This window comes from Erpetoichthys calabaricus, chromosome 3 (genome assembly GCF_900747795.2).
Source record: "Erpetoichthys calabaricus chromosome 3, fErpCal1.3, whole genome shotgun sequence".
Lineage (NCBI taxonomy): Eukaryota > Metazoa > Chordata > Cladistia > Polypteriformes > Polypteridae > Erpetoichthys > Erpetoichthys calabaricus.
This window is the reverse complement of record NC_041396.2, coordinates 23,401,876-23,423,802: the sequence shown is the minus strand read 5'-3', so window position 1 is coordinate 23,423,802 and position 21,927 is coordinate 23,401,876. Positions and strand designations below refer to the sequence as shown.

Genomic DNA, 21,927 nt, shown 5'->3' with positions numbered 1-21,927 from the left:
TGCAGCAAGTTCAAGCGCAGTTGGCTCGGTGATTTACTGAATTTCATCAATGGCGTCAGGTGCACCTTAGAGAGAGAGACAGACAGAGGTTAGGAGCAGACGCTGATACAGTGCATTGCTGGACCCACCACATGACGAACCAACTCAGGATCCCAGATTAGGACCCGAGTGCAGCCATGCGACGGGTGACACCTCAACACCACACAAGTTCAGATGAAATGGAACCAGTGTGAGGTTTTCTGTGGTGACCGGAATGTCAATTCTGCCACCAACCCCCAGGTTTTTCCCTGCAGGTTGGAGGGCCTACATGCAGGGCTGGATGCAGATTAACATTATACCCAGGATGGAGCAATTGCACCTTGTACATATAATAGATTGTTATAGTAGTTTTTTTTTTTTTTAGTTTTTACAATTCATTGTTGGTGTGTAAAATGATCAGTGTTGTTGCAGTAATTGTGATGCTCTAAGCATGAAAAAAAATATATGTTCCAAAATATCACTTTTTCTTGGTGAATTGAGACATTTCCTTAATAAATGCAGTAAAAAGTATTTGGCGTCCAGGGGTGCATTAACCCCCCAAGTTTGTGGCAGTTTAAGGGTTAATCTACTTTTCCTGAAACTGTAAAGGCTCAGCTCTTTTAATCTTTCCTCAAAATTCATCCCCTGTAGCTCTGAAATCAGCCTAGTCGCTCTTCTCTGGACCTTTTCTAGCTCTACTATGATCCTTTTTGTAGCCTTATGACCAAAACTGCACCCACTACTCCAGTTGAGGCCTCACCAGTGTGTTATAAAGCAGAACCTCCTTGGACTTGTACTGCACACATCAGGGCGATATTTAACCTGACATTCTATAGCACTTTGCTTTAAGCTCAGCAGATGTCACCACCCTTCTGTTTATTTCTGCCATATCATATTCTCGTTCAGTCTCCCTATGCCTGCAGGCTTCTGTAAGTAAAACACAATCCCTAATAGCTTGACAGGGTTTGCTGGTTGGCATATTTTTTGCCAACACCACAAGGTTTTCTTTAAGACCCAGACCAAGGTTCTAGCCCCAGTGGCAGAGGTGGGTAGTAACGAGTTACATTTACTCCGTTAATAATAATAATTATTCTTTGCATTTATATAGCACTTTTCTCACTACTCAAAGCACTCAGCAATTGCAGGTTAAGGGCCTTGCTCAAGGGCCCAACAGAGCAGAGTCCCTTTTTTGGTATTTACGGGATTTGAACCGGCAACCTTCCGATTACCAGTGCAGATATTACATTTACTTGAGTAACTTACATTTACTTGAGTAACTTTTTAAAAAAATTATACTTCTAAGAGTAGTTTTACTGCACCATACTTTTTACTTTTACTTGAGTACATTAGTCAAGAAGAAACGCTACTCTTTCTCCACTACTTTGGGCAACACTCGACTTGTTACTTTTTTACATTTACACATTAGATACGCTATATTTTTGCCAGAGAGAAGCCGCCAGTGGATCTACTGCATGACTGTTTCACCAATGAGACTTAAGAACAATAATCACATGACTCCGTTTCACCAATCAGACGTAGCCATGCAGTCACATGACCACATATAAACTTCCTGCGTCTGTAGCCTGTGAGAGACTTTTTAGTCATTCAGTTCTCCTGTTCATTGGTAAACGGTCACAGCTTCACTGCAAGAACCCTGAGGACCAACTCCTGCTGAAGCTTAACCATCACTTCACTGAGTGAAGAACAAGCACGTTATAACCAAACAGACACAGACACAGACAGTCAAGGTAAAGTGAGACTTCTTGTATGTGCACAAGCTGCTGTTGTGATTTACTCATTTAAGTTAGTTTGTTTGTTCACAACCTATAAAATCATCCTTAATGGCAGACTTGTGGTAAAGTGACCTAAATTTACAAAAAGCTAAATACTTCCAAATGTTTTTTTTTTTTTTGCACTTTTTGCACATTTCAGTTTTGGCCCACTGTTGACTCTAATGGATTTTCCGCTAAATTACAGGCACGTTGTTTGTTTGATCCATCAACATAAATTAGGGTTCGGGTGAAAAATCTGACGTCCAGGGCACCTAAAACAGGGTGTCAGAATTTGAACAAAAATGACACAACCATATGAAGACCTTATAAGGGTGAATATAATCTATCTATATTACTAAACGAAGCTTGTATATATGCACGGATGCCAGATGCATCGAAGGCGCACGAGCAGTGCACCTCAGCGCCCCCGAGTCAAACCCAGCGGCTTCCCAGAGTCAGTAGCTGGCGCCCAAACAACACAACACAACCTGTAAACTAACTTCACGTCACAATACAACCACCGCCCGAACGCGCACACCACCGCATATACAACCTTCATTTAGTAATGTTTGTATATATGCAAGGATTGCAGAGGCACCGACAGTGCACTGCGCCCCAGAGTCAAACCCAGCGGCTTCCCAGAGTCAGTAGGTGGCACCCAAACAACACAACACGACCTGTAAACTAAACTTGAGGTAAAGCGTGCACAACAGGTTGTATATATGCACAGATGCCAGAGGCCACAAGCAAGCCGTACACAGTACATCCAACGCCTGAACGTTTGTTTAGTATTGTGGCCCTCCAAGCCCGGATCTGCCGCCATGGTCACTTCAGCATGCGAATCCGCTGCCGTCAGCAAACGACTTCTAGCTAATGACACAGCCATTGAAGAAAAAAAAAAAAAATAAAATAAAAAACAGACCGCATGGATAAAAACAATGAACACAGGCGCCTACAACGCGCTTCTGAAACACCAGAAGCAGATGACTCATGACTCCAAAAAGAAACCACTTTAGTACAAATATATTTAATTAAATGAATGAAAACTTTCCCAGGACGCACCCACCCTCCATGATTTTTCTTCCCTCCAAATATCGGAGGAAACAGAAAGTGATTGCCATTCTTGGATTGGCGATTCTTTTGAGAATCGCGGGTTTGCTGGTATAATATAATCTATCCTTATTCAGTCCTGTTTAATACAGCTTAGGTGTCACACAATGACTAATGACCTCCTTATGGCTGCTGATTCTGGTTTAATCACTATTCGTATCCTCCTTGATCTGACTGTGGCCTTTGACTCTATTTGTCACACCACTCTTCTCAATAGATTATCTTCGATTGGCATTATCCACACTCCACTAGATTGGTTCAGATCTTTTCTCTTAGGCCGCACTTAGTTCGTTCAGCTCAAAACTTTTACATCCCAACCCACTGCTGTTACTTCAGGCCCTCTTTATTATTTACCTCCTAACCCCTTGGTAATATCTTTCATAAATATAATATTAGCTTCCACTGTTATGCTGATGACGCCCAGCTGTATATCATTTAGCAAACCTACCTTTTCCCTCCCACCTTCCTTGCTTATTGACTGCATAGCAAAAATTAAACCCTGGTTCTCTTCAAATTTTCTTAAATTAAACAGTGACAAAGAGGAGATTCTCCTCATTGGCATAAAATCAACATTATCCAAATCCAATCATTTTTCATTTGTTATTGATAATCCCTCTGTCTCCCCTTCCCCACAGGTCAACAGCCTAGGTGTCATCCTTGACAGCACTTTATCTTTTCAGTCCCACATCAGTAACATCTCCTGGACTGCCTATTTCCACATGCGTAACATGAATCATATTCGCCCCTCACTCCCCACAACACTGCTATCCTTGTTCATAGCCTGGTCACTTCTTGTCTCAATTATTGCAATTCCCTTTTGTTTGTTCTTTCTCGCAAATCTCTTTATAAGCTTCAACTGGTTCAGAATTCAGCTGCCTGCATCATTACCCGAACCCCCTCTATTCACCATATCACTACCGTCTTGCAGCAGATTCACTGGCTTCAAGTTAAGTTCCGCATTCAATTCAAAATTCTCCTGTTAACATTTAAGGCTATCCACAACTGCTTTGTCTTGATAGAGTGATATATTACTCTACTTTCCCCTTTTGTATTATTATGTGTAGCGTTTGTCAGAATGCCTCAAATCTCATAGACTTACCACTGTTTGTAAGGTATTGTACTTTATAACTTCTCCCCACCTTCCCTTCTACATTTATAACCTCAGATAATTAGGTGTAGTAAAAGAAAAGCAGGAGTTAAGTTACAATTTAAATAATGTATTATTGATAATATTCATAAATAATAACAATATGCAAATACATTTGAATATTGGCAACCATACAACCTGATAAATGGTGATGTGTAGTTTCAGGCGGCACACAGACTTGTTAGTTACTTAAAATGTCTCTAGTTAAGGCATCATTGGTGGTCAGCTTTCTTCAGAACAGGCCGCATACCTGTCTCAATATGTCTGCCGAGCTGTGCTCTTCATTGTGTTGTCCTTTTCAGTTCATGGTGTGCGAGATGGTCTTTCATCAGTTTGGTAAGAGAGAGAGAGGGTGAGGTAAAGCAAGCAAATTTATAGATTTTCTGTCCAACCCCTACAGCCAGTAGGGTGTCATGGCACTTAAAGGCTTCTGATACAAACCAATTCCAAGCATCCATACTTCAAACCAATGGGGCACAGAATACCTTCACACCTGCCCCCAAAACCATATGTTAAGGTAAAGCTCATCAGTTAGGCAGCCTGGCTTTCCTATGAGGGTTGGTTGAGAGAGTCCTGCAGAGAAACATTTACCAAACTTGTTTGAGGCACTTCACCTTAACCCTGTTGTGAAACTCACTATCCTGATTCAGTCCTAGGGGGTAAACATAAATGCTTCTCACTAATGAAATACTAATATTACATTGCTTTGCCTAAGTTACAAATAAAGACATACACAATATTTATGAACTTGAAAGCAAAATTTCACACCACAACAACAACCTTGCCCCTCCATATTTGTCCGACCTCCTCCATGTTGCCATTCCCTCCTGCACCACCATTTTCCCACAAACAGATGGTGATGGTAAGTGTAATGTGATATGCACACATACCTATCTATCCCGAATATTGAACTTGTTTGTCATTTGATTGTGTATATTGTTAAAATTTTCTTTTTATGTTCACAATAAAGGTCATTTTAAAAATAAAAATCTATCTATCTATCTATCTATCTATCTATCTATCTATCTATCTATCTATCTATCTATCTATCTATCTATATAAATGTAATGAATTATTATTATTATTATTATTATTATTATTATTATTATTATTATTATATGGTGCCTTTCATATCTATCTATCTATCTATCTATCTATCTATCTATCTCTTATATATATATATAAATGTAATGAATTATTATTATTATTATTATTATATGGTGTCTTTCATATCTATCTATCTATCTATCTATCTATCTATCTATCTATCTATCTATCTATCTATCTATCTATCTATCTATCTATCTATCTATCTATATAATGAATTATTATTATTATTATTATATGGTGCCTTTCATATCTATCTATCTATCTATCTATCTATCTATCTATCTATCTATCTATCTATCTATCTATCTATCTATCTATCTATCTCTTATATATATATAAATGTAATGAATTATTATTATTATTATTATTATATGGTGTCTTTCATATCTATCTATCTATCTATCTATCTATCTATCTATCTATCTATCTATCTATCTGTCTGTCTGTCTGTCTGTCTGTCTGTCTGTCTGTCTGTCTGTCTGTCTGTCTGTCTGTCTGTCTGTCTGTCTGTCTAGTGATAGATTATTGAATCCTTTAGCTTTAGTTGTGTGAGAAACCGACTGAGGTCACAAGCATATTATAAGAGGTTGCCCCTTCAGTCTGCTTTCAGGTGGTGGGTAGTCGACATGGCCCACTTAGACGGTACCCAGAGATATGCTGGGATGCGTTTGGGAATTCCCCAAGAGAAGCTGAATGCTGTTTTTATCGATTGTGACGTCTGGTTTGCTCTTCCTCATCTTGTTACCTCTGTAAATCCCATGAGGAATAGCAGATGGACTGTGAGTGACTATGTGATAAATATTTATGTTGAATCCTGCCACAATTTTGTGTCTTATAAATATTTTAAATCTGGATTTTGTTATTTATATACAATATACAGGATAAAATGAGACATATCTCTTCTTTTTCTTAAGCACAGAATTCTGGGTAAATTCTAAATCTAAGGAGGACCACCACCTGGATAGCAAACCAGTCCACCGTACTGCACATTTCTGCACATTGCCACTCTAGTCAGATAGTAGTCAGACACACCAAGATGAAGCACGTCTAGAAAGCTAGTTACTCACCTCCCATTCAGGGTTGGTTCTTGCCCTCAAGATAGTGCTATCCAGAATAGACGCCAGTCTGTGAAGGTCCAGAATAACTAGATTTGAATATGTGATACTGTGGATTGACATGGTGGAGCAGTGGGAGTGCTGCTGCCTCACAACAACAAATCTTGGGTTTGCTTCCTATGTATTGGTGATGCTAAATTTGGCCCGTGTGTGTTCAATTTGTTATGTTTTGATTTGTGCTCAGACTGTTCAGAGATTGTTCTTCTCCTTTGCTTCCTCGTGACCTTGCTCAGGAAAAGAAGGTTTAGAAGATGGATAAACTGTGACTATTCTATACATATCTTGACTCCTGGGCAAATGGCATCAGATCCAGGGTTGGGTGGTGTCTTGTGCTCAATGCCGCCATGCCTGTCTTAATCCTGTATGCAAGAAGGAGACTTGAGAGTGATGTTCTATACATATAACCTGAAAAGTAATGGTGTCCCATTCAGAGTTACCTACTGCCTTCAGCCCAGTGATGCCAGGAAAGGCTCCAGCCCCCAAGACCTTGAATTTGATTAAGCATGCTTGAGAATGCTGTGCTCTGCATATCTGGGCAGTGTGGGACATATTGGTGTCTCTTTCAGGGTTAATTCATTCCTTTGGCCCACTCCTCCCGGGACAAGCTCCAGTTTCCTTGTGACCCAGATTAGGGTAAAGCAGGTTTAGAAGATCAATGGATGGATGGATGCTATTCTATGGACATCTATATTGCCTGGCACGTTTGGCATCTTTTTCTAGGGTTGGTTGCTCTTTTCTCCTTAATGCGTAATAACGTATTGAAATAGGAGGCTTAAGAATGAGGCTCTACGCATATCTAGTGTAACACATATGTAGAGTGCTTAAAATTACGAAGGGAATTAGTCCAGTGGATCGAGACGGTGACTTTAAAATGAGTTCATCAAGAACACGGGGACACAGCTGGAAACTTGTGAAGGGTAAATTTCACACAAATATTAGGACGTTTATATTTATAAAGAGAACCAGAGACTAAATAAGCTACCAAGTAATGTGGAGGACAGTAAGACTTTAGGGGCTTTCAAAACTCGACTTGATGTGTTGTAGAAGAATTCGGTGGATAGGACTGGCAAGCTTTTTTGGGCTGAAAGGCCTGTTCTCGTCTACATTGTTCTAAAGTTCTAATGTTGCCCAGTGGGGGCCGGGCGGTCTCATGGTCTTGGAACCCCTGCAGATATTTGATTTTATTCTTCAGCCCATTGGAGTCTTTTTTTTTTTGGTCCTTACTTTATTTTTTGTTATTTAGTATTCCATCCATCCATTATCCAACCCACTATATCCTAACTACAGAGTTACAGGGGTCTGTTGGAGCAAATCCCAGCCAACACAGGGTGCAAGGCAGGAAACAAACCCCAAGCAGGGCGCCAGCCCACCACAGGTTATTTAGTATTGCCTATTCTTATTTTTGTTTATATATTTTTATTATTTATAAACTTGTCTTTCTTCATCTTCTAAATTACTTTGAGCTACATCATTTGTATGCAAATCTATCTATCTATCTATCTATCTATCTATCTATCTATCTATCTATCTATCTATCTATCTATCTATCTATCTATCTATCTATCTATTAGATAGATATGAAAGGCACTATATCATAGATAGATAGATAGATAGATAGATAGATAGATAGATAGATAGATAGATAGATAGATAGATAGATAGATAGATAGATAGATAGATAGATAGATAGATAGATAGTGCCTTTCATATCTATCTATCTATCTATCTATCTATCTATCTATCTATCTATCTATCTATCTATCTATCTATCTATCTATCTATCTATCTATCTATCTATCTATCTATCTATCTATCTATCTATCTAGATAAATGAATGTTGTTGATGTAATGTTCTAATGTCACTTCCCATAGACTGGAGCAGCAGCTTTAAAATTATAGCAGTGGCATCAAGAAGAGAAGCAGTGTAGAAGAGTTTGAAATGATTCTCAAGTTTTTATTATTTTAGCAAATGTATAACACAGTTGCAATATACACAACCTACTCAGCAGTTCAAACAAAGGCATGCAAGACTACACAGCGAGTCTTAGGTTTAAGGCTGATGGGACGTCTCCTAAACATGCTGGCAGATCATTCCAGTGCTCTGAGGCACAGCAACTAAAGACTCGCTATCATTGCTCCATTCTGCTGCCTTCACTTGCACACCATTAATGAAGAATTTTCTTAGCTCAGCTTTCTATAGATACTGTATATAGTTAAGCAATTCCATAATTCATGCACAAGTCGAAGAGCAACAAGGACAGAGAGGGGGCTCTTAAACTTAATTGCTGCCATGATTTCCTCAGTCAGATATATTTAACATGTTTTGGCACCTCCAGTTAATCATTTAGAAATGAATAAGTCAGCTCTAATGTATTCGGAGATCCACAGTAGATATTCATGTCACTAATTGCATTCTGGAGAGTAATTTTAAGCATCTGCTTTGAAGCGTAAACCAGCAGATAGTTTAGAGCCGCTGCTGTATCTCAGTGCCTTGTGAAAGTATTCATCCCCCTCGGTGTTTGTCCTGTTTTGTCGCATTACAACCTGGAATTCAAATGGATTTTTGGGGGGTTAGCATCATTTGACTTACACAACATACCTACCACTTTAAAGGTGCAAAATATTTTTTATTGTGACACAAACAATAATTATGGCAAAAAAAGCAGAAATCCTGAGAATCCTCCTAGAGCCCCCCTTTTGCTGCAGTTGTAAGTCTCTTGTTGAATGTCTCTATTAGCTGAGCACATCTCACCACCGGGAATTTCACCCATTCCTCAAGGCCAAAGCTCTTTCAAGTTTAATGGGTTGTGTTGGTGTCCAGCCATCTTCAAGTCATGCCACAGATTCTCACTTGGATGGAGGTCTGGGCTATCATGATGCCATTCCAAGACATTTCAATGTTCCCCTTTAAACTACTCCAGTGTCGCTTTAGCAGTATGTTTAGGGTCTTTCATTGTCATGCTGGAAGGTGAACCTTCATCCCAGTCTCAAATCTCTGGCAGAGTGAAACAGGTTTTCCTCAAGAACTTCCCAGTGTTTAGTGCCATCCATCTTTTCTTCAGTCCTGACCAGTTTTCCTGTCCCCACAGCCTGATGCAGCCACCTCCATGCTTCACTGTAGGAATGGTGAACTCGGGGTGCACCACATGTGTGACGTTTCCCATAATGGCCAAAAAGTTCAACTTTAGTCTCAACTGACCAGAGAACCTTCTTCTATGTGTTTGAGGAGTCCACCACATTCTGTTGGGGAAACTCTAAACAGTTTTCCTACTTTTTGTGGCCACTCCTGAATAAAGGCCCATTCTTTGGAGTGTACGGCTTATGGTGGTCCTATGGACAGATACTCCCATCTCCGCTGTGGATCTTTGCAGCTCCTTCAGTGTTATCCTCAGTGTCTTTGTTGCATCTCTCATTAATGCCCTCCTTGGTTGGTCTGTGAGTTTTGGTGGACGGCCTTCAGGTTTGTAGCGGTGCCTTGTTCATTCCGTTTTGTTATATTGGATTTAATGGTGCTCTGTGGGATATTCAAAGTGTGAGATATTTTTTATAACCCAACTCTAATCTCTACTTCTCCACAACTTTGTCCATGACCTGAATGGAGTGCTCCTTGGTCTTTGCTGTTTTCAAGGCCATTATGTCAATGTCAATGTCATTACCGCACACGGCCACATGTGTGATATTCGAAGGTTGCCTTGTAGTTCTTGCCCACATTCTATGAAGTTAAGATCTTGGTTTTGATCTTGACACTGTATAATCCTCCATTTCTTCCTGTTCAGCTATACTTTTGTGGATTTTCTTGAGACTTTTGGGTCATTGTCTTATTCAAGGTCCACATATGGTTCAGCTTCAACTTTTTGACAGATGAAGTGTTTTCTAATACAAAGCGGATTTCACTGTTCAGTCTATGATGGCAAGCTGACCAGGCCTTGAGGCAGTTCCATATAGAAAGGACTTCCACCATGACACCCTTTAGTCTTTTGTGCTCTTACCCAGCAGTCTTGGAGTCAGTTTGTTCACTCATCTCTGAACTTTCTCTAGTCATATTATGATTTTATTTTATTTTGTTTTTTGTAAAACGGAGACACTACCTAAAATATTCGAGATGAGGCCTCACAAGTGTGTTGTACAATTTCTCAATGCATTCCCTTGACTTGTACTGAGTGATGAGCGAAACAGGCAAGTTTCAATTGGCATAAAGTTTTAAGCCAGTGACACTAAAATTTGTTTATTTAGATTATTTTCACGATCGTGAAATACGAAACTCACTAAAGACGTTTTTTTTTGGGGTTCATAAGAATTACTTTGGTGGCGCAGTGGTAGCGCTGCTGCCTCACAGTTAGGAGACCTGGGTTCGCTTTCCGGGTCCTCCCTGTGTGGAATTGGTATGTTGTCTGTGTGGGTTTCCTCCCACAGTCCAAAGACATGCAGGTTAGGTGCACTGGCGATTCTAAATTGTCCATAGTGTGTGCTTGGTGTGAGTGTGTGTGTGCCCTGTGGTGGGCTGGCGCCCTGCCTGGGGTTTGTTTCCTGCCCTAGGATTGGCTCCAGCAGACCCCTGTGACCCTAATGGCGGGCCTGCAAGGCCTTCTCTGCTGGCCTAAAAAAATATCTGAATCACAAACTGATGTTAATTATATTTTGTCCATGAATACTTATTAAATAATTCCAAATAGTGTGCTGCACCTGCTTCCAGACATGTATTTTCGTCTTAAAGCATTTAACCAATCACATTTCAGCCATCATTTGTTGCCAGGCAGGGTCAAAGTCAAAGAAGTCTGCCAGGAGGCCTTCACAATCCGTTCTGCAGGCCCTCTAACACAAAATAGATGTCGATTAAACTGTTGCTTCAACCAATCAGATTTTGAGTTAGTTTCACTAGGGCCCTCTAGCAGGCATAAGGCAACGTCACCATATTCAGACCCATTGATTGGATAGGATGGTGTAATATAAAAATCTGAATGAGAGCAACATGGGGCAGCTGTACACATTGGTATGTTTGGCAGTGAGCATTCCCGTGTCCACTGCTTCTGTCGAGCGGACATTATCAGCCCTAAAGCGAATTAAAACTTATGCCACAAATACGACAGGGCAGGTTCGACTTTCAGCATTAGCTTCGATGGCGATAGAAAGGGACTTCAGGATGGAACTGAAGCGCACGGATAATCTGTACGACAGAGTAATTCAACTGTTTTTGAGGAAAGAGAGGAGGATGGATTTTGTTTACAAATAATCCGAATTTTTGGTGAGTAAAATGTTGCGATTTTCCTAAATAATATTGCAAGTTTATGAGTTATTATTGATGTTTTTTATGTGTGTCGCGGACTGTAGCTGCAGTAGAAAGGAACTTGTTCACCCCTGGTTTGTCTATTCAATAAAGGCATTTATTGTGGCTACAGGAGTTATCTATCTGCGATGCAATGGCTCTTTATACTGTATTTCTGCATATTAAGATGGTTTTTATAACCATAAATTAGTTTTTGAGGAGCGGGTTGATTCAGACGGAGCACTACTGAAGGCCTAGGTGTGAAATGCATGGTCCGCCACTGTGTGACCCTGTAGTTAGGATATAGCAGGATGGATGGATGGATGGATAGATGGATGGATGGATGGATGGATGGATGGATGGATGGATGGATGGATGGATGGATGGATGGATGGATGGAAGAATTACTTTTGAAAGCTTTCAATTCAATTGTTTTTTTTTTTTTGTACAACACCTCGTGACTCACTGGTGTTAGAAAAACCCCACCTATGATATACCATTCAACTTCTGCTTATGCAAGACATCAAACTTTTTGTGACTCCCCCAATTTTTGGCCCTATAGATCTGAAAAACCCTCATATTTAGGCCATTTCTGGAACAAATCTTGCACAGGAAATGACACCCTTATGATAAAGAGAACCCAATAAGCATCTTCAGCAAACTTGATCTGAAGAATTTGAAATTATTGTGCCTGTCATATCAACAGCTCAGCGACTTACTGTCCTGGGTGGGCTGCTAAACTCAGAGAAGCAGATGAGAAGGCGCTGAGTGTGCGGATTTAATAAGAAGGACGTTAACAACGTGCTGCTGTCAAGCATTGTGTAATGAAGTGTGTATGTCGAAGCAAACGCTTCAATGAAGAGCTTAGGCATAACCTGAGCTATGACAAGTTACTCATTGGTGGAAATGATTAACTCATTTCTTTTTTATTTTTAAACATTATGTCCATTATTGTTTGCTAAGCATTTACCCCGTTTTAATTATTAAAAATGAGAAGAATAATCTCTACTCACATTAACTGCTAAGCATAACTAATCCCACAATTTATATTATGTCGACTTGTGCCAATCACATGTTCCAGTCCATCTGACACAACAGACGGTTACAAAACAGGGGCCTGCCTGTCGCTGGAGGTTTAGTCATTAGAGGCAAAAATCTACAGAGTGAAATATTGGTCTCAGCAAGACGTGAGAAAGGTCACCACTTAGTACAACTGCTGGCAGGCGGTTATTGAACATTTCCTGAATAACACAAGCAGATAAGACAAATTGAAAAAACACAGAAAAAATAAATACTTATCAGTAAACAAAAACCGTTACAATTACTTAACAAACATATTAATATAGTGTGACACCTCTAAAGGAGGGCGGCACGGTGGCGCAGTGGTAGCGCTGCTGCCTCGCAGTGAGGAGACCTGCGTTCGCTTCCCAGGTCCTCCCTGTGTGGAGTTTGTGTGTTCTCTCCGTGTCTGCGTGGGTTTTCTCCCACAGTCCAAAGACGGGTAGGGTGGGTGCATTGGCAATTCTAAATTGTCCCTAATGTGTGTGTTTGTGTGTGCCCTGTGGAGGGCTGGCGCCCTGCCCGGGGTTTGTTCCTGCCTTGCGCCCTGTGTTGACTGGGGTTGGCTCCAGCAATACCCCGTGACCCTGTAGTTAGGATATAGCAGGTTTGGGGCAATGACTGACTGATGACCTTTAAAAGACTACAGCCTATCCACCTTAATAAAGGGAATAAGGGTCTGTGTCAGTGTATGTCTCTGTTACAGTGGTGAACAAAAGTATTCTGAAATAAAAAGAAAAGGTATGGGGCAGCCGCCCATATATTGTCCCTGGCTGCAAAAGGGTTTTGAAAGCACACTCATGTTCACTGGTTTGAGTCCTGAACTGAACTGACGGGTTATTGAAATGATGGAGGCTTTAAAGGCCAAAACCGGAAGTGATGTCGTCTGGGGGGCTGGAACTGGAAGTGATGTCATTCATGGTGCCGGAAACCGGAAGTGACATCATTGATGGTGCGTCTGGTAGGTTTTCCCGTATCTGGCCTGTACAGATAACAGAAGTAGGATTAGTGCACTCTGCCACCCCCTGGCCTGGCAGGTAATTACCTCCACTTGGTCCACTCAGCTTCCTCCTACTTGCACATGTGTGACACCCCTTAAAAATCATCCTCATTTTCTGCATGAAAAAGATGTGTACAGTGTGACACACACGCACATGAAAGGCAGCAGGGGGGTCTAGCCAATGCTGAAACACAGATATAGGGGGTAATCAAGTGTACTAATGCCTCTTCTTCCATCCTTACAGGAGCAGTAATATCAAGTCCTCTTCCTCTTCCAGCTTCAGACCACGCCCTCTGATGACCTCACTTCAGCTTTTCCACCAGATGACCCGCCTCTTCCTTTCCCTCAGCACCTTTGCTCTACGGTCAGTCGTCTTTGGTGACTTAGTCTCGATACACGACTCGGTGGAGTATCACGCAGCTCTTTACTTTTACCAACCCTTACTATGTACAGGGTGGATCCACAAACCTTTTTTTCTTTGTGTTTGTTTAATTAGATAGATAGATAGATAGATAGATAGATAGATAGATAGATAGATAGATAGATAGATAGATAGATAGATAGATAGATAGATAGATAGATAGATAGATAGATAGATAGATAGATAGATAGATAGATAGATAGATAGATAGATAGATAGATAATTAATCCCCAAGGGGAAATTCACAATTACAACACAGACTTATCCATTCAGTATTTTTAATGTGGACCCTTATGCTGTAACAGTACAATTCCAAAGTTAAAATCAACCCATTTTCTGTAGATACAGTATAGTCATGGCTAAAATTATCGTCACTCCTGGAATTTTCCTTGAAAATGCACCATTTCTCCTAGAAAATTGTTGCAGTTACAAATGTTTTGGTATCCACATGTTTATTTCCTTTATGTACATTGGAACAACACAAAAAAACAGAGAAAAAAAAGCCAAATCTGACATCATTTCACACAAAACTCAAAAACCAGGCTGGACAAAATTATTGGCACCCTCAACTTAATATTTGGTTGCACGCCCTTTGGAAAAAATAACTGAAATCAAGCGCTTCCTATAACCATCAACAAGCTTGTTACACCTCTCAACTGGAATTTCTGACCACTCTTCTTTTGCAAACTGCTCAAGGTTTCTCAGATTTGAAGGGCACCTTCTCCCAACAGCAATTTTGAGATCTCTCCATAAGTGTTCAATCGGAATTAGATCTGGACTCATTGCTGGCCACTTCAGAACTCTCCAGCGCTTTGTCTTCAACCATTTCTGAGTGCTTTTAGAGGTATGTTTGGGGTGATTGTCCTGCTGGAACACCCATGGCCACTGACGCAGACCCAGCTTTCTGACACTGGGCCCTACATTGCGCCCCAATATCTTTTGGTAGTCTTCAGATTTCATGATGCCTTGCACACAGTCAAGGCATCCAGTGCCAGAGGCAGCTAAACATCCCCAAAACATCTTAGAACCTCCACCATGTTTGACTGTAGGTACTGTGTTCTTTTCTTCGTAGGCCTCATTCCGTTTTCTGTAAATAGTAGAATGATGAGCTTTACCAAAAAGCTCTACCTTGGTCTCATCTGTCCACAAGACGTTCACCCAGAAGGATTTTGGCTTCCTCAAGTACATTTTGGCAAACTCCAGTCTGGCTTTTTTATGTTTCTGTGTCAGCAGTGAGGTCCTCCTGGCTCTCCTGCCATAGCGTTTCATTTCGTTCAGATGTCGACGGATAGTTCGAGCTGACACTGTTGCACCCTGAGTCTGCAGAACAGCTTGAATATGTTTTGAAGTTGATTGGGGTTGTTTATCCACCATTTGGACTATCCTTCGTTGCAGTCTTTTATCAATTTTTCTCTTCCGTCCACGTCCAGGGAGATTAGCTACAGTGCCATGTGTTGTGAACTTCTTGATTATGTTGCACACAGTGGACAAAGGAACATGAAGATCTCTGGAGATGGACTTGTAGCCTTGAGATTGTTGATATTTTTCCACAATTTTTGTTCTCAAGTCCTCAGACAATTCTCTGCTCTTCTTTCTGTTCTCCATGCTTAGCGTGGCACACTCAGACACACAACAGAAAGGTTGAGTCAACTTTTCTCCATTTTAACTGGCGTCAGGTGTGATTGCTATATTGTCAGCACCTGTTTCTTGCCACAGGCGAGTTCAAACGAGCATCATATGCTTGAAATAAAACGATTTACCCACAATTCTGAAAGGGTGCCAATAATTTTGTCCGGCCCATTTTTGGAGTTCTGTGTGACATGATGTCAGATTTGGCTTTTTCTCTCTGTTTTTTGTGTTGTTCCAATGCACATAAAGGAAATAAACATGTATATACCAAAACATTTGTAATTGCAATAATTTTCTGGGAGAAATGGTGCATTTTCTGGGAAAATTCCAGGGGTGCCGGTAATTTCGGCCATGACTGTATTTAACTAAAGAAGAAAAACTCCATAGTCATATTTGCCTAAGTATACAAGGCCTACACATTCATACTTTGTCAAGAACCTTTTTACTGCAATAACAGCCTTCATTCTTTTGGGGTACGTATGTCCCAGTTTTGCATATTGTCCAGGAGGGATTATTCCCCATTCTTCTTGGCAGAATTTCTAGAGACCCTCTAGGTTGGTGGGATGATGCCAGTTATCAAATAGTGCCACAGATTCTCAACAGGTTTGAGATCAGGGCTTTGACTTGGCCATTCCAAAACATTCACTTTTCTGTTTGTGAGTCATTCCATTGTCACTTTGGCCTTATGCTTAGTGTCATCGTCATGTTGAAGGATGAATCTTCTCCCAAGTCATAGATTCATAGCAGACTGGAACAAGTTCTCCTGCAATATGTTCATCCGTTGTCCCTTCAGCTCTGACAAGATTCCCAGTCCCAGCACATGAAAAGCCTCCCCATAGCCTGATGCTGCCACCGCCATATTTCACAGTTAGTATGGTGTTTCTTGAGGCCTGGGCAGTGTTAGTTTTACTCCACGCACACCTCTTTGAAGTCCGGCCAGAAAGTTCTATTTTTGTCTCATCTGACCATAAAACCTTCTCTCACAACTTAACTGGGTTTTTCTCATGCTTTGTGACAAATGCTTTTATGTGGACCTTCTTAAGGAATGGCTTCTTTCTTGCTGCCCTCCTGTGGTGGCCTGCTTTATGGAGAGCTCTTGACCCCTTGTGGACCCCTACATCTTCACTCCAGTTTCAGACCAAAAGCATTGCAGACTTCTGAGAGTGATGGTTGGATTTTTAGTCAATGTCTCGCTTTGATGTTTAGTTTTGTGGGATGGCCTGTTTTGCTAAGAGTCTGGATGCTCTGATGAACCTTCCACTTTCTGGTGATGGATCCAGCAGTTTGCAACGGGACATATCAGACTCTTTGACATTTTTGTCGTACCCGTTTCCTGCCTTGTGAATTTCAATAACTTTGCTTCTCCTATCAGCAGATGCTCCTTTGTCTTCATTTGTGCAGTGATTGTCCCATAAAGACTATGGTTCTTACAAAGGGGGCTTTTTATATCCAGAGAGATAGAAAGGACTCACAAGTAGCACCTCATTATGTTTGATTATGACTGTCAAATGACTGTTACTTTTGTATTGTTTGTGATTCATTTGTCATTTGTGCAAACCTGGAGCTCCAAAGCTTCCAAAGGTTTCAGTACTTATGCAAACACAAACTTTGGAGTTTTTCTTCCAGGAAATGGTTGACTTTGCCTTTGGAAATTTATTGTTACAGCATAAGAGTTCATATTACAAATATTGAATGGATAAATATGTGTACAAATTTTTGCTTCTGGTAAAGTGAGGTCCACAGCTGATTTCCTTTTTAAATACATAAGGGGCATGGTAGCGTGGCAGAAGCAGATCCTGGGCGTGATGCGGCGTGGGGATTTTACGTGCACAGGTGTGGAATCGCCCGTGTCTGTTATTGATGCTGGGAGCTGCTAATTACCACACATGTGCCACATTCCCACTGTGATAAGAATACACAGGAGACATCAAAGGTTTGGGGCAGCCACCTGTATAATATGCCCTGGCTGCAAATGGGTATCTTTTGTTGAGTTGTGCTTGCTACAAAGTCCAAAACAGAACTGATTTAGATGTGTAGTGATGGCGGCTTTAAAGGGCGATACCGGAAGTGATGTCATCGTTTGCTCTGGAACTGGCACCATTGCTGGCGCCGGAACTGGAAGTGACATCATTGGGACAGGAGGTGACGTCATCGTGGGCATTCGAACCACAGGTGACGTCGTCATGGGTGCCGGAACCGGAAGTAACATCTTCAGAGGCACTGGAGCCATAGTGGGATTTCCCATGAATAGTCTGCAAAGGATTGAGACAGAAAGTTAGTGCAACTCGCCACCCCCTGGTCTGGAGTGGAACTACCATTATTCAGGCCCTTTAGCTGCCTCCCATGTGCACCTGTGTGACACCACATAAAATAGAAGAAGCGTGAGTGTGAGGGGGAGAAAAAAGAAATGAAAGGAAAAAGACAGGAACAAGGAGGTAAGTTAAAGAGAGAAGAAGGCAGGAGACGTTAAGCGCTGGTGCAGGAGTGAGCGAGCAAGAGAGAGCAGGTTCACTGGTCGAGGAGGCTTGGGAAGGTGAGCCTCAGTGAGAGCACCGTGGCCGTTGGGCAACCCAAGTCTCGGTCCGGTAAGGTATCATTAAAGGCCTGGATTTTGTTTTTTATCAGGACACACGCAAGCCCAGACACTAAGACTCCTCACTCAGTCTCTCAAAAGCCCTGATCTGAGCCTCCATTGAGTCCGTGAAGATCACAGCATCGTCAGCAAAGTCAAGATGCGTGAATCTTTCTTCACCAACAGATGCCCTGCAGCCGCTGGACCCCACGACTTTGCCCAACACCCAGCCCATACAAGGATTGCATTTCATCAACTAAAACATAAATTTTATTGCCACAAATCTTTCGATGAACGGCGTCCATATGTTGTTCAAAAACATGGGGCAAATGAGTTTGACGAAGACTGCTCTCATTTTCTGGCAGCGCTCCTCCTTTACAATGCTTAATAAAGCTCGGACACATCTTTGTCATTTTTTTGAGCGCTATGTCTGACTTGCATGGACACTAACTGGCATCTTGCATCTTACGATTTTGTTGTTTCCTCTGTTGTTACTTGAAGGGGAACACTTTTTGATCTTAATTTCTCCTTGTTCTTGAGATGGGTTTTAGATTTGACGTGGTCATTGCAAGTATCTTTTCGTGTCCAGTCTATGGTATGCTGGCAAAATTTATAGAAAAGTTGTCGGGATATTGTCGTGCCCTCAATTTTGCAGTTAAGCTCGTGTTTCTTAGTTTTTTCAGCATAGTTAGGGTATCTGATACTGCTCTCTTCGACATTTCTGTCTCGTGCAGCTGGCTAATTTGCATGCCTTTAACGAAAAAACATACAGGAAACACGCGCACAAACGGATAGAGGCACGACTGGATTTCTATGAAGAATTGCGTTCGCTTCAAAAACAACAAACTAGAAAATAGTATATGAATGACAGAACTACAGATTTTTCAATAGCTTAATTTATTGGGAAGTTTTGTAACAGTCACCCCTTCAGTCTCTAAATTCCGCACATTTTTGTTTTTAAATCTAAGCGTTAATTGCGTGATTCCATCAGTGTTTTCTGCATCGCAGAAATTATAGAGCCCTACATATCCATCCATCCATTATCCAACCCACTATATCCTAACCACAGGGTCACGGGGGTCTGCTGGAGCCAATCCCAGCCAACACAGGGCGCAAGGCAGGAAACAAACCCTGGGTGGAGTGCCAGCCCACCACAGGGCACACACACACACACACACGCACACACACACACACACTAGGGACAATTTAGGATCGCCAATGAACCTAACCTGCATGTCTTTGGACTGTGGGAGGAAACCTGAGCACCTGGAGGAAACCCACGCAGACACGGGGAGAACATGCAAACTCCACACAGGGAGGACCCGAGAAGTGAACCCGAGTCTCCTAACTGCGAGGCAACAGTGCTACCCACTGTGCCACCGTGCTGCCCAGCCCTACATATGCAATGAATAAATAAATTTAAACCCAGGAGCACTTCTGGTTGTGGTAATGAGAACCACTTCTGGGGTCCTGTGTGAAAGTTATGCACTCTCAGATCTCCCTCGATTAGCCCGAACTGCAGCTGCATGACTGTACCATAAGCAGTGCCTGAGGGTGACCAAAAGTTTGTCCACTGCAGGTACTCATGCATAATTCAAGATCAAATGGACTCTTTATTTGCCCATCAGCCCCTCACACTATTGGATAAACAAAGGGTTCCTACTGGCAAAAGGAGATTAAGAGGAGATGTGATCCATCCATCCAATATCCAACTCGCTATATCCTAACTATAGGGTCACGGGGGTCTGCTGGAGCCAATCCCAGCCAACACAGGGTGCAAGGCAGGAAACAAACCCCAGGCTGGGCGCCAGCCCACTGCAGGGCGCGCACACACCCACACACCAAGCACACACTAGGGACAATTTAGAATCGCCAATGCACCTAACCTGCATGTCTTTGGACTGTGGGAGGACACCGGACCACCCAGAGAAAACCCACGCAGACACTAGGAGAACACGCAGTCTCTTTGCAGGGAGGACCCAGGAAGCGAAGCCAGGTCTCCTTACTGCGAGGCAGCAGCGCTACCCACTGCACCACCGCGACATGATCAAAGTGTTTAAAATTTATGAAGGGAATTAGTCCAGTGGATCGAGACTGTGACTTTAAAATTAGTTTATCAAGAACATAGGGATGCAGTTGGAAACTTGTTAAGGGTACATTTCACACAAAAATTAGGAAGTTTTTCTTCACACAGAGAACCAAAGACACTTAGAATAAGTGATTAAGTAGTGTGGTAGACAGTAGGACTTTAGGGACTTTCAAAACCACACTTGATGTTATTTTAGAGGAATTAAGTGGATAATATTGGTGAGATTTTTTAAGCTGAATGGCCTGTTCTCTTTAAGATTGTTCTAATGTTCTAATATTGTTGTCACCTTTGCCTTGTAGAGCACCTTTTAACAGTATATTTTGTGAAAGATGCCACATAAATATTAATTGATTGATTGATACTGACAGGAACCATCTTGGAACCGGATGCCAGTTCATCTCCAAATCTGTTTGAGAAGTCATCTTCCCTTATATACGCCAAGCAGAGTGGCATCAAGAGATTCTAAAACATGGCACAGGACATTTTTTTGTGAATGCTATCCCATCTGGAGCCATTACTTCAAAGAGTCCTAGAAAAACTCCCTGATCCCATTGATCCCCGAATCTCATTAATAAGATTTGAAGATGGATGAATGGATCGAAGGCTGTATATGCACTGAAGGTATGATGCCCAGTAGAACAAGAATTAATGTTTTCTTTCTGTCATCTTTCTTTTGTGGTCGCAATGAGCTTATTTATCATTTTTGCTGGCAGGCTTCATTTGTAACCTTTGATTTGAAGACTCCTGGGATTTTACCCTCAACATTATTTTCGCTTCAGAGTTTTCTCCATATCCTGCTTGAGATGATTTCTTTTTATATGATGTTTATGGCAGCTGCTCTTCTCTTTTGTGTCTTTTCTTCAAAGGGATTTTCAAGCACTGCTTGGCCTTAGCAACTGGGCTCCTCACACCAGCCGTGGCATCCTCTGTGATTTCAGATGGTGATAAAGTGAATCAATTCCACTGGCAAAATAAAAAATGATTGTGCTTATTTTTGTTGTTGCAGGAGAAAACTCTCATTAGTAGATATTGATGGCAATTTGACGAGGTTGATTATGGCAGGGTCAAAGAGTGGGTCGCTTCTTCCTGATTGTGCAGGCCTTTAAAAAGCAACGTAGAAGCAGACATTCTTCTGTTCTGCACATTTACAGTGAAGTGAGAAAGTATTCAGACCCCTTCACTTTCATGTTGTAGATTTCATTTGCCATTTTTACTCATCAATCGACAGTCAATAACCCAAAATGACAAAGTGGCAACATGTTTTCAGAAAGTTTTGGATCTCTCTATTATATTAACTCTTTTAGGGCGGATGTTGACTTTTGTCAACAGCAGGGGTTGAGGCTGGATGTTGACTTTAGTTCAGATTAGTAATAATCACCTGCACACGTCGACAAAGCTCACCATCACGTTACGGGTAGACCCTCTTTGCTAGGAGGATTGTTAGACTCACTGACTTGACATCGAATCCCCGTGTGTGTGTGAGGAGCGTAGAGTAAACATCGTCTAGAATGGCATCGACGTTGGGCAAAAGAGCAAAGCGAATGCGCAAAGCAAAATACTCTGGGTACATTTGATATAGCAGGTCCGCAGCTTAGAAGAAAAGGCCAGCTTTTAAAATAAAT

General features: G+C 41.5%; 1 protein-coding gene across 1 annotated transcript in view; it reads left to right on the top strand.

Moving 5' to 3' along the window:
* Window positions 1–21,927, top strand: part of LOC114647822 (uncharacterized) — a 1,111,123-nt gene that overhangs the window by 141,378 nt on the left and 947,818 nt on the right. The window lies entirely within an intron of this gene.